Here is an 8,167-nt window from a genome sequence, read left to right as displayed (position 1 = left end):
CACAAATGGAATGTTGGACCATGGTTGGCCATGGTTGACTTTCATATTGTGGCAATCTTTGTCACGATGCAACATTTGACCATGGTTGCCTATGATTGATCACAGTTTACCATGATTGATATTATAAACCCAAGGTATATAAAACCTTAATTAAATTTTATAAACACTAAAATAAACATGGTTGAGCATGGTTTACCATGGTTAATTTTCATATTGAGACAATACCTTTCATAATGCAACGTTGGACCATGGTTGACCATGTTTAACTGTGTTTAATTTCTATATCGAGACGATATTTTTCACAATGTGACATTCGAGCATGGTTGACCATGATTGACCATGGATGACCATGTTAGAGTTTATAAAACATGGTTGAACAACATTGACCATGATTGACCATGGATGACCATGTTAGATTTTATAAAACATGGTTGACCAACGTTGACCACGATTGACCATGATTGATCATGATTATCATATTGAGATAATTTTTTTCATAATGCGACTTTGGACCATGGTTGAAACAATGATTGATTTTCATATTGAGACAAGCTTTGTCATAATGCGATATTAGGCCATGGTAGACCATGATTGAATTTATGAAACATGTTTGACCATGTTTGGCCATGGTTAACCATGATTAATATTATAAACCTGACGGGATAATAAGCCCTAGGGATTAATACTAAAAACCAAGTGATTATAAACCCAACGGAATAATATTAAACCCTAGGAATATGAACCCTTAAATTAATAAACCCAAGGGATTGACATTATAAATCCAAGGGATAAAAATTATAAACCCAAGGAATATAAACACTAAGATAACTATTATAAACCTAAAATAAACATGGTTGACCATGGTTGATTTCCATATTGAAACAATCCTTGTCACAATGTGACTTTGGAGCATAGTTCACCATGCTCGACCATGATTGATTTTCATATTGAGACAATATTTATGTTAATAAAAATATTATTATGTTAATAAAAATATTATTAAATATTATAAACCCAAGAGATTAATATTATAAACCCAAGTGATTAATACTAAAACCCCAAGGTATTTTGAACCTAGGGAGATAATATTAAACCCAAGGGATTAATATTATAAACCCAAGGCATATAAACTGTAGGATAAATATTATAAACCATAAAATAAACATGGTTGACAAAGGATGATTTTCATATTGTGACAATCTTTGTCACAATACATTGTTGGACCATGGTTTGCCAAGCTTGACCATGATTGATTTTCATATAAACAATCTTTGTCCCAATGAGACATTGTAGCATGGTTGCCCATGGTTGATTTTAATATTGAGACAATAATTGTCACAATGCAACGTTGGAATATGGTTGACCATGAATGATTTTATAAAACATGGTTGGCCATGGTTGATTTCCATATTGAGACAATTCTTGTCACAGTGCGACAATTCTTGTCATAGTGCGACATTGGACCATGGTTGACGATGCTTTATTATGACTAATTTTCATATTGAAAAAATCTTTGTCACAATGCAATATTGGACCATGGTTGGCCATACTTAGTTTTCATATTGTGACAACCTTTGTCACAATGCGACATTTGACCATCATTGACCATGTATGACCATGGTTGACCATGATTGATATTATAAAGCCAAAATATATAAAACCAAAGATAAATGTTATAAACACTAAAATAAACATTGTTGATCATGGTTTAGCATGGTCAATTTTCATATTGAGACAATACTTGTCACAATGCGACGTTGGACCATGGTTGACCATGATTGACCATGGATGGCCATGCTTGATTTATAAAACATGGTTGACCAACATTAACCATGATTATCATATTGAGACAATTGTTGTCATAATGTGACGTTGGAACGTGGTCAAAACAATGATTGGTTTTCATATTGAGACAATCTTTTTCATAATGCGACGTTGGACCATGGTAGACCATGATTGAATTTATGAAACATGGTTGACCATGGTTAACCATGATTGATATTATAAACTCAAGGGAATAATAAACCCAAGGGATAAAAATTATAAACGAGAGACATATAAACGCTAGGATAAATATTATAAAACCTAAAATAAACATGGTTGACCATGGTTGATTTCCATATTGAGACAATCCTTGTCACAATGAAATGTTAGAGCATGGTTGACCATGCTTGACCATGATTGATTTTTATATCGAGGCAACCTTTATCACAATGCAACATAGGGCCATGGTTGATTTTCATATTGAGACAATATTTATGTTTATAAAAATATTATTAAATATTATTATGTTAATAGAAATATTAATAAATAGTATAAACCCAAGGGATTAATACTAAAAATCCAAGGGATTATGAACACAAGGAAATAATATTAAACCTAATAGATTAATATTATAAACCCAAAGTATATAAATCATTGGATAAATATTATCAAAAATAAAATAAACATGGTTGTCCAAGGCTAATTTTCATATTGAGACAATCCTTGTCACAATGCAACATTGGACCATGCTTCGCCATGATTGATTTTCATATAAACAATGTTTGTCCCAATGCGATGTTGGAGCATGGTTGCCCATGGGTGATTTTCACATTGAGAAAATCATTGCCACAATGCAACTTTGGAACATTGTTGACCATGAAAGATTTTATAAAACATGGTTGACCATGGTTGACCATGGTTGATTTCCATGTTGAGACAATCCTTGTCACAATGCAATGTTGGACTATGGTTGACAATGCTTAACCATGATTGATTTTCATATCGAGACAATATTTGTCACAATGCAACATTGGACCATGGTTGGCCATGGTTGATTTTCATATTGTGATAATCTTTGTAACAATGCGACATTTGACCATTGTTGACCATGATTGACCTGTTTGCCTATGATTCACCATGGTTGACTATGATTGATATTATAAACCCAATGTATGTAAACCCTAAGATAAATATTATAAACATTAAAATAAACATGGTTGACCATACTTAACCATGGTTGATTTTCATATTAAGACAATCTTTGTCACAAAGTGTTGTTCTACCATGGTTGACCACGATTGACTATGGATCACCATGTTTGATTTTATAAAACATGGTTGGTTTTGTAGACCAATATTGACCATGATTGACCATGGTAGACCATGGGTTACTATGATTATCATATTGAGACAATAATTGTCATAATGCAACATTGGACCATGGTTGAAACGATGATTGATTTTCAAATTAAGACAATCTTTATCACAATGTGACGTTGGACCATGGTAGGGATTAATAAACCAAAGGGATTGATAATATAAACCCAAGGGAATAATAAACCCAAGCCATATAAACCCTAAGATAAATATTATAAACCCTAAAATAAACATGGTTGACCATGGTTGATTTCCGTATTGAGACAATCCTTGTCACAATGTGATGTTGGACCATGGTTGACCATGATTGATTTTCATATCGAGACAATCTTTGTCACAATGCGACATAGTACCATGGTTGACTATGTTTGATTTTTATATTGAGACAATCTTTATGTTAATATGAATATTGTTAAATATTATTATGTTAATAAAGATATTATTAAATATTATAAACCCAAGGGAATAATAAAGCCATGGGATTGATATTATAAACCTAAGGGAATAATATTAAATTCAAGGGATTAATATTATAATCACAAGATATATAAACCAGAAGATAAATATTATAAAGCACAAAATAAAGATGATTGACCAAAATTGATTTTCATATTGAGACATTCCTTGTTACAATACAATGTTGGATGATGGTTGACCATGGTTAATTTTCATTTAAACAATCTTTGTACCAATGTGATGTTGGAGCATGGTTGCCCATGGTTGATTTTCATATTGAGACAATCAGTGTCACAATATGATGTTGGAACATGGTTCACTGAAACACAACTCACTTTTCTCGTTGAATCAATATAATAGCATATTATTAAGATATACATATAAATGTAATAATAATAAAATATTATTTATGTACTAAAATTGAAATTCTAAGCTATTAACCAAATATTAGCAAAGGTTTATATATGTATATATTATTTAATTTAACAATTAAATTTAGTATTATTAAATTAATAAGATTAATGATTAACCATTAAATATATTTTTATGCGTGATATAAATTCTCTTTAAGATTAAAATCTCTTAACTATTAACAGAGTCAAATAAAATTAAAAATCAATTATTTAAAATAAAATAATTTATGCACCATTTAATATAAATTTTATTTATTTAAATAAATAAAAAAATAGATTATTTTATTTTATTCTTGATTGCATTTTCTATTTCCTTTATTCAAATAATATAAAGAAATATTTTTTTCATCTTTTGGTCATTTATTCCCATCTTTTAATATCTTTTTATCCTTCTGACCATTATTCCAAGTCTTTGTCATCTCATTATTTAAATATTTGATTAACTCTCATGCTTACTATAATATGAATGCTTACTGGTCCTTAATGATGGGCAGAGTGTCCACCCGAAATGTGAGACAGGGAAAAATATTGCACAGTTGATATCCGAAAAATTCAAACGAAATACTTTGTTAATTAGAGTTGTTGAGGGAGCTATTATAACTACATTGAACAAAGGGAAGGACATTATCCCATGTACATGGATTCTTGAAGTTGTACATGCGTAAGATATGTAGAATCATCCTATTGAACGTTGTTGTTTGTCTATCTATTTGGGGATGAAAGTTAATTGATTTAGTCAACTATGTATCCATTATAGACCAAAGGATAGCCTAGAAAGTACTAAAATACATGTTGTTCCTATCTAAAATAATGGTCCATGGTAAGGCAAAAAGAACCCAAACATGCTCAAAGAGCAATATTCGGAGATGGACACATTACAATAACAACTAAGAAATTTTTTAATTCTCTTGGATGCTTGAAAGAGTAAAAGAAAAATGTACTATAATCACTTACAAGACACCACACATATAGACTCAAATACAATGTGGCTAATGAGGGAAATTAAGCTTTTAATACAATAAAAAATGCTATTGCATGTTGATATAGATCACAGCAAAGAAGTTCACAACAACAAATAGAATCAAAAAACATTTTCAAACTTAAAGAAACATCAATATAGAAATTATATACAAGTATTTTGCATAGATAGATTGCGGTTGATTAACAAATTCTTTCTATTTAAAGAAGTTCACAACAACAAATAGAATTGAAGAACATTTTCAAACTTAAAGAAACACCAGTATAGAAATTATATACAAATATTTTGCATAGATAGATTGCGGTTGATTAACAAATTCTTTCATGCAAAAATAAAAGAAAATTTATTAAAAATGTATAGAAAAGTAATGAACCAATGAACAATTAGATTAAATATTTATATTCCTTTTAGATACAAGCCCAAACACATGGTAGACAATATAAGTTAGAAAACCCAATTTTCCAAAACTATCCCAGAAAAACGCAAGAAGAAAAATATCAAATTATTTCAAAATTTCTACCTTTTAATATAAAAATATAGAATCATTAACCAAACCTTTTCTTTAAAATTGCCTCCAAATATAATAAACACAAAACATGTAATACAAAACTAAAGCATAATAAATACAAAACATGTAATACAAAACTAAAGCATAGAAAGGAACAATAATTTTTATCTATAATTAATATAAAATATAAAATAATTAGAAACCTAATTGTTTTTACAAAAATATTACTTATTTTTTTACAATTGATGTATTAAAGATTAATAAGATTTACCAAAATTTTTAAATTTGAAAATAAATCCTTAAATTTTTCAATGTCCTTTTCCTATATTACCTATGTGAAAACAAACCAATCTTTCTAACCATTGTAATCTAAAAACATTAAATGAAAAAACTTTCATCCACAATTTTCTCGTGATGAAACCATCCATTTTTTCTTCCTATTTTATGCTCTTACATAAATTTTTGGAGTCAAACTAATGACATGAGGGTCCCCCACATGAAACTTTTCAAAACCCTAGAAATTGTAATCGCTATTCCATGGCATTCACAATTTTTATGGTACAACCAAAAGAAAGGAATATAAATATTAGGGGTTTACGCAGTGCATTATATTAAATATCATTTTGGGATTCCACTGCATTAAGTAAGTCATTCATGTATGACCATTTCCATGAGAGGTGGTCGTAATTGACTAATTTCTCATGATTTTTGAATAGTTCACTTAGCACTCATTGCATCGGGTGATGCTCACTTGAATGGTTCATGAGGCACAACACTTGCTAAGGTTTTGCAAATGGGCTAGCAAGCTAAGTGGGCTTGATTGTGGGGAAAACTCCACAGTTAAGCGCACTTGAGCCACAGGCGATTTGGGATGGGTGACCTCCAGGGAAGTCCTGGTTACCACTTCTTCACCCCTGTAAGCATCACCGGATGCAATGATTACGACTACCTCTCATGGAAATGGTCATACATGAATGACTTACTTAACGCAGTTAAATCCCAAAATAATATCTAATAGAAAGGAATATATTGACCGGGTGCTATGGATTATTGTGATCACTAGATAATTCTTCTTTGAACTAGTGCGCACACTATTTATTTTCCAATGTTACAAGTTAATTATTCACCGGATGCAATGATTACGACTACCTCTCATGAAAATGGTCATACATGAATGACTTACTTAACGCAGTTAAATCCCAAAATAATATCTAATAGAAAGAAATATATTGACCGGGTGCTATGAATTATTGTGATCACTAGATAATTCTTCTTTAAACTAGTGCGCACACTATTTATTTTCCAATGTTACAAGTTAATTATAAATAATAAACTAATAAATTGGTGTCAAAGTAAAAGCCGGTAGCCGGGACACGGGACACAGAGAGAAGCTATAACCATCCATTTATCCCACGAGAAGGATGGTTGGCACACGGAGAGATGCGATGACCATCAATGTATTCAAAGTCGGGTGGACAACAACAACTTTCAAAAGTTCTACCTTTTAATATTTTTATAGTTAACCTTCGAAATATTTTAACGTGTGTTTTTAAAAATGGGAAGGTTGACCATCAATGTATTCAAAGTCGGGTGGACCACAACAACTTTCAAAAGCTCTACCTTTTAATATTTTTATAGTTAATCTTCGAATTTTTTTAATGTGTGTTTTTAAAAATGGGAAGGTTTATTTACCAGGCTACCGAGGAGGGGCAGTATATGGTGGATAATGTATTTATTTTGATCTAATTATGGGCGTATATGGTCTTGGCCTAATTATGGCTCAATAGATTTAGATTTAGAAATATTAGTGGTTTTAAAAAATTAAAATAAAAATTAATTATTTATATATTTAGCAATGTGTATGGTCTTGGCCTAATTATGGCTCAATAGATTTAGATTTTGAAATAATAGTGGTTTTAAAAAATAAAAATAAAAACTAATTATTTATATATTTAGCAATGTGTTATTCAAACGAAAAATAATAATTAAATTTTTTTTGTTAGTGACCTCTGAAACCTAAATAATTTTTCTTAATAAATAAACATAATATTTTAATCCTTAAAAATTAGAATACATTAAAATAATAATCAAGCCCGTTGAAACAATTAATCAATAACCAACCTAACTTTTGGTCATCTTCTTCAACTGTAACCTAAGCCGTCGCTCTTCAGGCGCATGGAACTTCTTGCGACCATATCTTGTATACATGTGTTTCAAAATTTGTGTTAAAGAAGGGTCTCTGCTCCATTAATGGGATCAGGATAGTTATCGATTGAATTGGACCGTTGATTCTTAGGAAAATTGGCCTATACAGGGCTTCCACGCATACATTACACGCATACCTGTAATGTAGTCTGAACCAAAATAATCTGCCGGCGCGTATCTCGGCGAATCTGCACGTCGTCTGGAATATATAGGGAAGGTGTTTTTTTAAGAAATTGCCGTTGAAACAACTCTCAAACTCGTTGAAACAGCTCTCAAGCTTATATAGTCCACTAGGGTACACGGAAGCCAGAGACGGAATTTACCGCAGAGATTGGGCGTGGCAGATTGCCGCCGGCAACCCTATGTAAGACCTTTGTTTTTCAATTTATGGTATATAATGAGATGCGGGATTTTATCGACTTCGTTTCACGGCAATGCAGGAGGAGCGCGGCAATTCCTGGGGGAG

Source organism: Pinus tabuliformis, chromosome 4_2, assembly GCF_031772625.1.
Source record: "Pinus tabuliformis cultivar Carrire ecotype Pingquan chromosome 4_2, CPIR1, whole genome shotgun sequence".
In the NCBI taxonomy this organism is placed as follows: Eukaryota; Viridiplantae; Streptophyta; class Pinopsida; order Pinales; family Pinaceae; genus Pinus; species Pinus tabuliformis.
This window is presented reverse-complemented; position numbering follows the sequence as displayed.